This window comes from Castanea sativa, chromosome 7 (assembly GCF_040712315.1).
Source record: "Castanea sativa cultivar Marrone di Chiusa Pesio chromosome 7, ASM4071231v1".
NCBI classification, from domain to species: Eukaryota; Viridiplantae; Streptophyta; class Magnoliopsida; order Fagales; family Fagaceae; genus Castanea; species Castanea sativa.
Genome location: NC_134019.1, coordinates 2,108,442 through 2,121,504, shown reverse-complemented (window position 1 = coordinate 2,121,504; position 13,063 = coordinate 2,108,442). Strand labels below are relative to the sequence as shown.

General features: G+C 33.8%; 1 pseudogene; it reads right to left on the bottom strand.

Moving 5' to 3' along the window:
• Positions 1-10,511: 10,511 nt before the first annotated feature.
• On the bottom strand, positions 10,512-12,706 carry LOC142641987 (CASP-like protein 4D1; annotated as a pseudogene).
• Positions 12,707-13,063: the final 357 nt, after the last annotated feature.

The following is a 13,063-nucleotide window of genomic DNA, read 5'->3' as shown; positions in this document are numbered from 1 at the left end:
CTTCGAATAATTAAAGCTGCTCTTCTATGGTATGAAATTGGGACCAATTGTTCTGATATTTATATAGGGGCTAATGGTTGTGCTGTAAATATACTTCTTCCACGATCCTTACCGGTAATTCACCTTGATACACACAATTCGAAAACTCGAGTCGAGGGATCCTCTAGCAACAATGTTAAAAGTCAGCACGACGTGATTTTGCCACTCTCTCTATCCGATATTTTTCTCCAAGAAATTTTCTATCTTTCTTCTCTAGTTTACACATCGAAGTTTTAGAATTCAGATTTTACCCCTAAGTTATATTTAGTTTGCATCAGCAACCTCTTCGTCCATATTTACCTTCTGAAGTGTTACATAAGCTTGTCACGTGCATTTAGTTCATCTAATAAAATAATGTCATGTCATTTTTAATTTAATTTTTTTTAGGCTACAAAAATGACATGGCATCATTTTATTGGACGAGTTAAACACGCATGGCAAGTTTATGTGGCATTTAACTGAAAATATGAATAGAGAGGTTACTGATGCAAACAGAATATAGCTTCAAGGGATAAAATTCAAATTCTGAAACTTCAAGGTGTAAAATTCAAATACTCTCAAACTTTAGGAGTGCCATTAGCAATTTAGCATTTTTGTTTTCAAAACAGTGTGAAAAATAATTTTCAAAAAATTAGAATTTTAAACTAGTTTTCAGTTAATAATATTTACATTGTATTTGTTTGGCTTCCACTTCTACAAACAATTTTCAATATACTGGAGAGAGAGAGAGAGAGAGAGAGAGAGAGAGAGAGAGAGAGAGAGAGAGAGAGAGAGAGAGAGAGAGAGAGAGATCATTTCCACTTTTGAGAAAAAGTTTTTTAGTATTTTGGAATAATGATAAGCTTCAAAAATGAAGCATGGGATTAGACCTCATGTACCAATTTTTAATGATAAGCTTCAAATTTGAAGGGTGATAATTTTGTTATAATAAGCTTCAAAAATCACATAATCCCTCTCTCTTTTCAGTTCCTTCTTCTTCTTTGACCTTTACTCTCTTTCTCTCTCCAAATCAGCCTCTCCCTCTCTTTGTAATTGATTTCCCCCTCTTCCTCTTGTTGGGAAATAAACCGAATTCTCATATCTTTGAAAGACAAGATAGAAGAAAAGTAACACATAAAAGGCAATCACACGACACAAAAATTTTACATGGTTCAAGAATTTGCCTTTGTCAATGGAGTTGCTACGTTTTTTACTATATAAAAGAGAAAATATAGAGGCAGTAGTTACAGTACATCAATACATCAAACCATAATTTGAAGCAACAAATAAATACGCAAACTACGAGTCCTTAGAAAATCTCACTTTTAAAAATTCATGCTTCCAAGTTGAGTAGGGTCACAAATCAAATCAAACACAAACTAAACTTCATGTAGCCCAACAATTCTCTCTTTAGAAATCATGGAATGGAGCTCAATGTTGGATCGACTTCTAACACAAACCAAATCCAATACTTGGTTAATGATATTGTGATTTTTATTTCTCTCTCTACAATCTCTTGAGTTTTCATCTATTTAATTGATTTCTTTTTTCTTTATGTTTTCCTAGATTTGCAGCAATTTGCCCAAATTTGCTCACTTGTTTTGTTATTGTCTACACTTGCAATTTGCTACGTTTAATATAATTTCACAGTAAATTATAGATGACAAGCTATTATTAATAGATAAAATAGTGATGTAAGTAGTGAACCTAGTTTAAAACCAATAACAATCTATCACTTAGGATTCATTGTAAATTTGTTGTAAAAATATTGTAAACGTAACATTATTCATTTTAAAATAATATAGGATGCTAAGAATTAAGGATGTGCATGGGTCGGGTTGGGTCGAGTTGAGGAGATTTTTTGACTCGACCCAACCCAACCCATCATATAAGTTAACCCAACCCAACCCACATGGGTCGGGTTGAATCCATGGGTTGGACAAATTTTTATTTATTTATTTATTTATTATTATTATTATTATTATTAAATTGAGTAAAAAAATATAAATATAAATATATTAAAAAATCCAAAGATTAGTATCAATGTAACTCCTTAAAGGCAAACAACACTAATGACAATAGTAATTTACTAAGGTTTGTGTGAATTAATTGGCTTTTATATAGAATAGGAAGAGCTGGTTATTTTAAAAAATTTATTAATTACATAATATATATATTAAATATATGTGTGGGTCGGGTTGGGTTTGGCAGGTTTGAAATTTTATGACCTAAACCCAACCCAACCCGCTATCAAAAATTTTTTTGTAACCCAACCCAACCCAACCTACCAAGGCCTAAAAACTGACCCAACCTGGCGGGTTGGGTCAGTTTTGGCGGGTTGGCTGCACACCCCTAACTAAGATAGATTCAATTCTTTTAATTTTTGCTAAATATGCCTAGTATGTTGTTCACTAAACAAGATAAATATGAGAGAGAGAGAGAGGCATTAAGTAAAAGGGTCATGCTAACAGATGCTCTTAGAGCAATGATTAATAATTAATTTTAAGAAAATTTTGACAGCATTTTTATTAGAAATGAAAAAACTATCAAAATATTAATTGCTTTTTTTTTTTTTTTTTTCATAAAAACTTTCTTTAAATAGATTATTAATCATTACTTTAAGGACATATATTAGCATTTCCCTAAGTAAAAATCTCTTGAAAAGAGTTGTAAAGCAAAGCAAAGTTACGAACAGTACTTTTGCTGACTGCTCTAAAAAATGATAACAAATGAATGAGTAACAAGTGGCAACTAGCAATTTCATAAAGATGAAGGATAATAAAATAAAATAAAAAGTGGCAGCAAGTCACAGTGGCCCAAAAATAAAAGAGAAATGATATGTCCACAACATTTTTATAACAAATCCTGAATGACAGATTGTTACTAGTTATTATAGTTAGGGCAAAAAAGTAATCTCAGTGTCAAGTTCAAATTTGAACCAATAACAACTAACCATTTATAATTTACTATGAAAATATTGTAGACGTAACACCAACGTCCATTGGTCCTCCATTTTAATGAACAAGTAATATTTGTTATAATAGTTTGACTTAGTCCTAAATCCCTAATTAGGTAACATCAGTTCATCAAAAAAAAATAGGCAACATCAGAAAGCCACCACTTTCAACGCCACTCAAAGGTTATGATAAAAAATAAAAAAATAAAAAAATGAACTTTTTTTCCTTGCTTGCCTTTCCCAATTTTTTTTTTCTTGATTAACCACAAGAACAGATTTTTCCAATACGAATATATCTGTAGATTAATTAATCAATGAGCTTCTTTGAAAAGTAAAAAGGTTTTTGATGGGGTTAGGTAATATATATGGACCCAACACGAACTCTGTCTTGTTATTTAAGCCAAGTCAATGTAGTCTTGGTATTGAAAATTTAAGAAAAGAAAAAGTCAGTGTAGTCGTTGTCGATGGGAAGTGAATTACTACTATTACCCTATGAACAAGTTAACGAAGAAGAAGAACAGGGATCCATTTTCAATCTGTAAAGTCCGTGTAGTTAGGGTCGATGGGAAGTGGATTACTATTATTACCGTATGAACAAGGTAACGAAGAAGCATAAGAACAGGTGACGAACGAAATGTGGGGGAAAAAAAATTTAACCATAATGTCAAACGAGTCAAAATCATCGGGCCTTCTTGGAATTAGCTTGACTAGGACGGAGTAAACCTTATTAAAACAAATGTCACTTGTTCGTTAGAACAGAGGATTATTACACATGAGAAGGTATATCGCGTACCTGGCATTTATGCCGGGTCTCTCACGAACAGCGGCCCCACAGCATATATCGGTACAACATATAATTTTTCTAAGGTTACCTGGTCCTCCAAGTGCATTATATAATTTCTCCTTTCTTTTTTTTGAGAGTTTCATTCCACCCACTCCTGATAATATTTTTTTTATAATTAAACCAAAATACTAGTCAGTTTTTAGTGTAAGCAGAGATTGAACCTCAAATCTCTTATTCAACCATTAGAGAATTTATTAGTTGAGTTAACTGGAACCCACATATAATTTCTCCTTAATTACACTTGTATTGTGCGTGATTTTGTGTGTTGAAATGGGAGGCAGCTGACAACCACATTTGTCAAAACTTTATTATATAAAAAGTTGAAATATTATTTTGGTCTTTAAGCTATATCAAAGGTTTGTTTTTCATCCTTAAATTTTGATATATTCTTTTTTCATCCTTAAACTTTGTAAAGAGCTTTTGTAATTGTTTGGGTTCCATTTAGTTAGGGACAAAAATAAAGAGAAGAGAAGTGAGACAAGAAAATATAGGAGCAAAATGTGTTTAGTTAGGGAGATGAGAGGGAAAATGAAAATGGTGAGGCTCAAGAGTTTTCTCCTTTCACCCCAATATGATGGACCTGAGAAGAAAACTCTCACCTAAATGGGGTGAAATGGTTTTCTCCCATATTTGGAGAAAAAAGTGAGGGACAAAGAAAATTGATTATCTATGGGAAATTTCAAGTCTGTCTTCCCCCTTTTCAAAGTCCATTTTTTTTTTTTCAAGTTTGTTATGTTTAGATTTTTTTTCTAAACTTTTAGGGCTATTTTTTTCTTATATACAAATTTTTTTCTTAGTATTAGGAGGATAAGAGTAAATTTATACAATCTACATTTTTTTATTTTTATTCCTCTTCTCAATCAAACAAAAGAGTTTTCTCTCTGTCCACTTTTTCACCCCCCCCCCCCAGCCAAAGACTATGAGAGAAAACTAAAATCTCTTCTATCCGACTATCCATCCATTTTTCCATCCACTTCTTATTTTCTATTCCCCACCAAACGGACCCTTAAAGGCAAAGATATAGACAAAAAATAACATTTTAAAATCATTTAGAGATGAAAAGCAGCTATCTTTTTTAAAGTTTAAGATTATGAAGTGAAACATTTTCAATAGTTTAAGGATTAAAAACAAACTTAAGTTTAAGAATCAAAATAATATTTTAGTTTAAAAAAAATGACAAAAAAAACCCAAATATCAAAACACTCTTCTTAGTGACTATCAACAGAAAACACTCTTCTGCTCTTACGCTATGCGAAACCAAAACCCACGCCTTCTATCCAGTCAACTATGACAAACACTTCACAACAATAATTCCAATGACTTCTTTGGGGCAGATCCCCTATCTCCGCCGGCCCTTTCCCCGGTCCCCAACACCTCCCACTTTCATAGGACATGGCCGGAAATTAAAAAAGAGATTTTATCCTTTTGAGGCAATGTATTTTGAGGTCGCAATGACACTAGTCTATCATACTGTACATGCAAGTATTTTTTGTTTTTTGTTTTTTATTTTTTATTTTATAATAACCCAAGTTCTAAGAGTAATGAGACATGCAAATTTGTGCAGATATCATCATTATAAATTTGAGATTAAAGTTTTTGGTAGAATCGGTAATTTAATATTGTATCAGAGCATAAAATCTTGAGTTCGATCTTTGTCTCTTTCACTCTATCTCTCATTAAAATTCTCACATGTTGGGTCTCACCTATTAAAAGGCAATTTCAGCTTACACGTGAAGGGAGTGTTAAAATTGTATAGTTAAATCATTAAATTTACTATATCTCAATAGTTTAAGTTTTTGAAACAATCAGTAATTTTACAAAATGATTGCCAAACATAGTACTACTGGTTAATATAAAACCCTATTTAATGCTAGAAACTAGAAGGCCTGGTGGTAGGTGTACCAAAGACAATTGATGGCATTCCTATAAAATGAGAGATAGTTGAGAAATGCTGAGATTCTTATTAACTGAATTGGTATTACAAAATGAATCAATCAATATAATTACCAACTAAAGCCACTTATATGCAATCACAAAAACAGAGCATTGCTCTTGGTGCGTAAATAGCTTAACTGTTTTTCAACTACCTAACCAATTGCCACTTTACAGCTGTCTTCTCCTCTAACAAAACTTTGTGTTTCCTTTGCACGTGTGGCTTGTGTGAGCCCATTAAACAAAACTCCCCGTTTTAAGCTTCTTCTTTCCTTTGCCGTTTCACTCTTCAATCTTTCTTTTCTTCTGTCGTTTTTAGTCCCTTTGCTTCTGCCGTTTTTCATGCTTTTGTCTTCAACACTCCCCCTTAAGTCCAGAGTGTTAGACTCTGAGACTTGAACTAAGGAAGCTACTTGTGATTGCTGAGATTGCTCCTTTAAAAACATAGGTTGGAAAATGTCTTTCAATCCCAATTTCTCTAATAATCTCACAAAGGATGAAAAAACCAAAGCTTTTGTAAAAATGTCTGCAACTTGAGAATTTGTAGCAACATGGAAAGTCTTAATCATTCCCTCTAAAATCTTATCTCTCACTAAATGGCAGTCAACCTCAATGTGCTTGGTTCTTTTATGAAAAATTGGGTTTGCTGCTATATATAATGCAGCCTGATTGTCACAAAATAGCATAGCTGGTCTTGAATGCTCAATCCTCAAACCCTTCAAAAAATCCAGAACCTAAGTTATCTCACAAGCCACACTTGCCATGGCCCTATACTCAGCTTCAGCTGAAGACCTTGAAACCACTCCTTGTTTCTTTGATCTCCAAGAAATCAATGAATCACCCAAAAACACTACTTAACCAATGAGAGACCTCCTTGTATCTGGGCATCCAGCCCAATCCGCATCACAAAAGGGCTTGATATGCAACTTTGTATTGCTTGGAAAGAATATGCCTTTACCTAGTGACCCTTTAATGAATTGGAGCACCCTATGAGCTACTTGTAAGTGTGGTTCCCTTGGCTGTGAAACAAACTGGCTCAACATATGCACTGCATAAGTCAAATCAGGTCTTGTCAAGGTAAGGTATAACAGTCTTCCAAATAATCTTCTAAATTGACCTAGTTCCTCCAATAACTTGCCTTTATACTTGGATAACTTCAAGTTTTGTTCCATGGGTAACTTAACAGGTTTGCTGCCAAGAAAACCAGAGTCCTTGAGTATTTCCAAAGCATACTTCCTTTGGTTAAGATTGATTCCTTCATTAGTCCTAGCTACTTCTATTCCCAGAATATACCTCAATGATCCTAGATCCTTCAAACCAAACTTAGCATCAAGAACTTTCTTCAAATTGTTGACACAATCAACATTGTTTCCTATGTGTTCCTTCGTTCAGTTTCAAACTTGTTTCTATTAGCAAACTTACTCAGGCCAAGCTTTGTTGCCTTATTTTTCTTAGTGATTGGTGTTTTATCCCAGACCTTGCTCGATGGAGCATGATTGGTCTGGGTAAGGAAAGCAATGGTTTGTACTTGCTGCAGGCTTCAGTTCATCCTTCAAGTTCAGCTGCTCTTGCCACCAATGTCAATCACATTTCTTCTTCAGATTTATGGCATTCTAGATTAGGTCACCCCTCTTTGCCTAAACTTCAATTGTTGAAGCAAATTGTAGATTTTGATATTCCTAATAAGGCATCTTGCTATGATGTTTGCCATTTTGCAAAACAAAAAAGGCTATCTTTTCCTTCTAGTGAACATGTAACTACTAAACCTTTTGAATTGCTTCATTGTGATTTGTGGGGTCCATTTTCCACTGCTACTATTGAAGGTTACAAGTATTTTTTTACTATTGTGGATGACTTTACTAGATGCACATGGGCCTATTTGCTTAAACACAAATCTGAAACTCAATATCTATTTCCTACCTTTGCAACTATGGTTTTTACTCAATTTAATTGCAAAATTAAAACCATTAGAAGTGACAATGGCACAGAGTGTTTCTTACAAAGTTTTTCTTAAAGGAATTTTTTCATTCTAATGGCATATTGCATCAGCTCTCATGTGTTGATACTCCTTAGCAAAATGGCATTGCTGAGAGGAAGCATTAACACATCCTTAATGTTACAAGGGCTTTGAAGTTTCAGTCTAAACTTCCTTTGTGTTTTTGGGTGACTGCATCTTAACAGCTGTTCATCTCATTAATAGGATTCCTTCTAAAGCTTTGGGTAATAAAAGTCCTTATGAATTACTTTTTAATTCTGCTCCTTATACACATTTAAGAAATTTTGGTTGCTTGTGTTTCATTTCTACTTTATCTTCCAATAGGCACAAGTTTGCACCTAGGGCCAAAAAATGTGTGTTTCTTAGCTATCCTCATGGCATTAAGGGTTACAATGTCCTTGATATTCAGTCTAATTCTGTTTACATTTCTCGAGACATTGTCTTTTATGAAACCATTTTTCCTTATGCTGAGTGTTCTTAACCTTCCATTTCCTTTTTAGATGATTTTGTTTTTCCTCATGCTTCTGTTGATTGTGCTAATTCTGACCTTGTTCCTTACCCTTCCTCCATTACTCCATCTAACCTTGGTTCACTTCCCATTCCTGCTATTTCTGACCCTTCACCAAATCATGCTTCTGCAGAACAATTTTCTGTAGATTCTTCTTTTGCTGATCCTATTGTTGCTACAAATTCTCCTCTTACTTCCCAGTCATCTAATCCTCTTCCCTGTGCTTCCAATTCCCTTGTTCCCCTCAGGAGGTCCTCTAGGTCTCACAAACCTCCTTCATACTTGTTTGATTACTCTTGTAAATTTGCTAGTACCAAACCTTGTCCTGGTATGCCTTATGTTCTTTCAAATCACTTGAGTTACTTCCATCTTGGACCTATCTTTCATTCCTTTGTCATGGCTGTCTCTTCTGCTCCATCAGAACCTGTCTCTTTTCAACAAGTAGTTTAATTTCCTGAGTAAAGAGCTGCCATGGACAAGGAAATTAAGGCATTAGAGGTGAATCATACTTGGACTTTAACCCCTTTACCTCCTAGTAAGTCTGTCATTGGCTACAAGTGGGTTTATAGAGTTAAATACTTACCTAATGGATCCATTGAAAGGTATAAGGCAAGGCTTGTTACCAAGGGTTTTACTCAAAAGCATGGGCTGGACTACTCAGAAACCTTTTCTCTCGTTGCAAAATCAGTCTCAATTAGGATTGTTTTGTCATTGGCTGTTGTGAAAGGGTGGTTTTTTCATCAAATAGATGTGAATAATGCATTTCTCCATGGTGAGTTGCTTAAGGATGTTTATATGTGTTTACCACCTGGCTTTCACAACAAGGGGGAGCATAATTTGGTTTGTAAACTAAATAAGAGTCTCTATGGTTTCAAACAAGCATCCAAACAATGGTTTGAGAAGTTTTCCTCAACTATTCTACAAATGGGGTTTGTTCAATCCAAGTCTGACTACTCCTTGTTCACTTATGTACAAGGAGTTTCATTCACAGTTTTATTGGTATATGTTGGTGATATACTTTTGACAGAAAACAATGTTGATTGTGTCAACAATTTGAAGAAAGTTCTTGCGGCTAAGTTTGATTTGAAGGATCTAGGATCATTGAGTATTTCCAAAGCATACTTCCTTTGGTTAAGACTGATTCCTTCGTTAGTCCTAGCTACTTCTATTCCCAGAAAATACCTCAATGATCCTAGATTCTTCAAACCAAACTTAGCATGAAGAACTTTCTTCAAATTGTTGACACAATCAATATTGTTTCCTGTCAAAAGTATATCATCAAAATGTACCAATAAAACTGTGAATGAAGCTCCTTGTACATGAGTGAACTAGTCAGACTTGGATTAAACAAACCTCATTTGCAGAATAGTTGAGGGAAACTTCTCAAACCATTGTCTGGATGCTTGTTTGAGACCATAGAGACTCTTATTTAGTTTACAAATCAAATTATGCTCCCCCTTATTGTGAAAGTCAGGTGGTGGGCCAGCGTGTTGTTTACAACAAAAAAAAAAAAACAAAACAAACAAACCACACAGAGACCTTCTAAAATTCTAAAGTTGGTTCTCTGTTTATACTCTTCTATCAAGGAGTATCATTAACAATTAATTATCAAGTAACTGAATGTTTATTCACCAAATAACTTTTAAGTGACTATTCACAAATAAAATCCTAGATGAGTCTTTATCTATCACTTGTATTACTTTTTTTTTCTTTTTTTTTTGCAGCGAGTTATTATTATTAAATTAAATAAATCCAAATATATGCCGTTTGTTTCAACATAAAAGTTTTCTGAAAAAATGAGTCATTTTTCAAAAAATATTTTCAGAAAACTATCTTATTTTCCTATGTTTGAAAGTGGCCTTAAAAATGAGTTGGAAAACATTTTCTTATGAGAGATAGAGCTCTTTTCTAAAAAAAATTAGTGGTAAGCAAACTCTTAAAAATAAGTCATATTTTTAATAAGATTTTCTGTTTACTAAAAATAATTTTTCTTTGAAAATTGTTAAAAACTATCTTTATATATTATGATAATTAAATAATTAAATCTTCTAATGGAGAAAATTAAACTCTATTTAGGCCACATTAAATAGATAATTAAAAACTATCTAACAAAACAAACAGATAATTAAATAATTATGATAAACTCTATTTAGGCCACATTAAATCTTCTCATGGAGAAAATCTTACATCAAAAGCTTAGAAAAGAAAAGAAACTTCAAGCAATGAGCTTTGATAGAAATTGCTTTCTTCATGACAATCAAACTTTCTTTGGAAGTGCATACAAAGATATAACTGATAATATAGCAGTGCAGACAAAGGCGATCGAGGAGGAGGAGGCTAGGTGATGCATATGCCTTCTCATAAAAAGATTTGTCAATAACTAGGCACATTCCATCTAATGTTGTCCTCAAATCTTTTGTAACTCCAAATCCTACAGCAGCACATGTGGCTAATAGGTATAATATAACCTATAAGAATAATTAAGTAGTTTTGGGTCAGCCTCTACTACTCTTTCAATTGAGTTTTAAAAAAAATAAAAAGATTATATCTAAGTATGATATCTGCTTAGACTTGTGTTATAGGGAGGATTTTCACCCCAATTTTTGTTGTCTTGTGAGTTTCTTAGTGAGCTTGTTGCCTTGTTGGGTTATTCGTGGAAATTAAATAGGACTTATTTGATGTCATCACAACTCACAAGGCAGTAAATTTAAGTTGAAATTCTGCCCAAATCAACACCTTGCAAGGTTCAAGGCCATTCCACGCCCAAGCTCCAATTCGAACCATCCTATAATTAAAAACGCTATGCAATTCAACCTGAACGTATTCTAGCAAGGCAACCGAAAGTTTACATTGTTTTCTTAAAAATGGTTCGGAAATCCAAACTGATCCAAGCTATCATGTTTTGGACTTGCTAAGTCAAAAAATATTTAATTTTCTTTCTGGGCGGAACAAAAAACTATACATCATGACTTTTCCAAAAATCGTTAATCTATTCAGCCAATAATAGGCCCTAGAGAAACTAAGATTGCCATAACAAGATTGAAAAAGAAAACTGCGGAAACTAACGTCATTTAACACACACAAGAAATAATTATATGATAATTGTATAGGGTAAAAACCAAGCAACCCAATCTGGGTTGAGCCTTTATCCAAAACAATTAATTTGTAAGAGATAGGTCTTTGGATTAACAGTTAAAAAATAAAAGACTCAAGAAAAGAAAAGAAACTTTAGGATTGATGTATATTGTTGAAAAGTAACATTTCTTCTTTTATTACAGGTCTCTCAGAATATCCGGGGAGAATTACTATTAAGTGACAAATACAAGTTAATGCTTGTATTGAGTGTTTACAATGATCTCACTTTTCTCTTTCTTTCTCTTGAAAGAAAACCCAATCCCACAACATGTGAGATCTTTTTCTATTTATAGTTCCAGTGCCTTCATCTCAGCCGTCCACCTGTAGAGTGGATGATCCTTCAGGCAAGATACCATCCTTCCCTTCTCTTCTTTTTTAGACGGTGATGAGTAAATAACAGGCTATTGGGACAATATTCAAAGTGGTTATTCATCCATTAATGCGGCAAACTTGATTGGTACAGTGTATTTAATGCGGATGGGACAGTGGCTTCGTCAAGAAGCTTCTTCCAATTCTTTCTCGGACTAGGAACTATTCACTTCACCAAGCGTTATCCTAAGCTTGGCTTGACAATCCCCAGTCCTCTCTTCAGGATTCCGAGCCTCTTTCCTTCCTCGGCTCAGTCTTTGGATTAACACTTTCCTTGAATTACCTAGGCCCGAACTTTCTATGGGAACGCTTCGATGGGCCCTTTTTGACTCCAATCTTGACCCACTCTTCTTTAGCTCATCCTAGCCCACACAATAATTATACCTTATCACATTTACCTTATCACCATAGAAACCAAGTAGAACGCCGCCATCCCCGCTTATTAAGTGATTTCCCATTGTAATGTGAAAATTTGAGAATACAATTTGCAAGAGGGTGTATGCGAATCCAATGACATTCGTAGCAAGCATATACCTGCATATAAGAATAAAGAAAAAGTGTTGTATTTTCAGTCTCAGGTTCTCGTTAACATTATATCAAACAAAAGTAGTGATAACCATAAGAACAGCAACCACATTTTATTCCTAAGATTTTTGGTCGTTTATGATTTTAGGTATTGTATTATTTTTTTACTATTTTACTCTATGTGAAGTTATACTCCTTATGAATGAATTCAATACCAAAAAAAAATCAGCACTTACCTGTAGGCATAAACATTATTAAAGTGTACTTTGATGGTTACTGTGGATATTAGAATTTCGATATATGCTGTTGCTGTATCAGAGGTAAGGACTATGAGTGATATTAATAGGAAAACAAAATTGAAGACTTTCAATGAAAGAGTGACAATCAGCGAAGCTGAGGACATTGGTGATGCCATCCTCGACCAAAGTCCACACCCAAAATGCCCTATGCTGGACTAGATTTGCACATTAGCTCTCAATTTATATTTCATAAGCCCAACTCAAGAAGCTTCGCCACTACTGACTTTGGCCTCAGCACCCAGAAAGCGGCCAATTAAGTTCAAAGAATTTTTTATTTTTATTGAACAGGATTTTATTTTTTTGATTGCAAGAGACAGAACTCTCAAGTTAAATTTTCAAAGAATACTTTCGCTGCGATGATTTACTGATTTTATCTCATTCAAATTTTATAATAAATCTTATGATGGAATACTTTTGAAGGAGGCTCTATCACACGACAAACTAATAATAGAGTTTCTAATATCACAACAAACTAGTAACA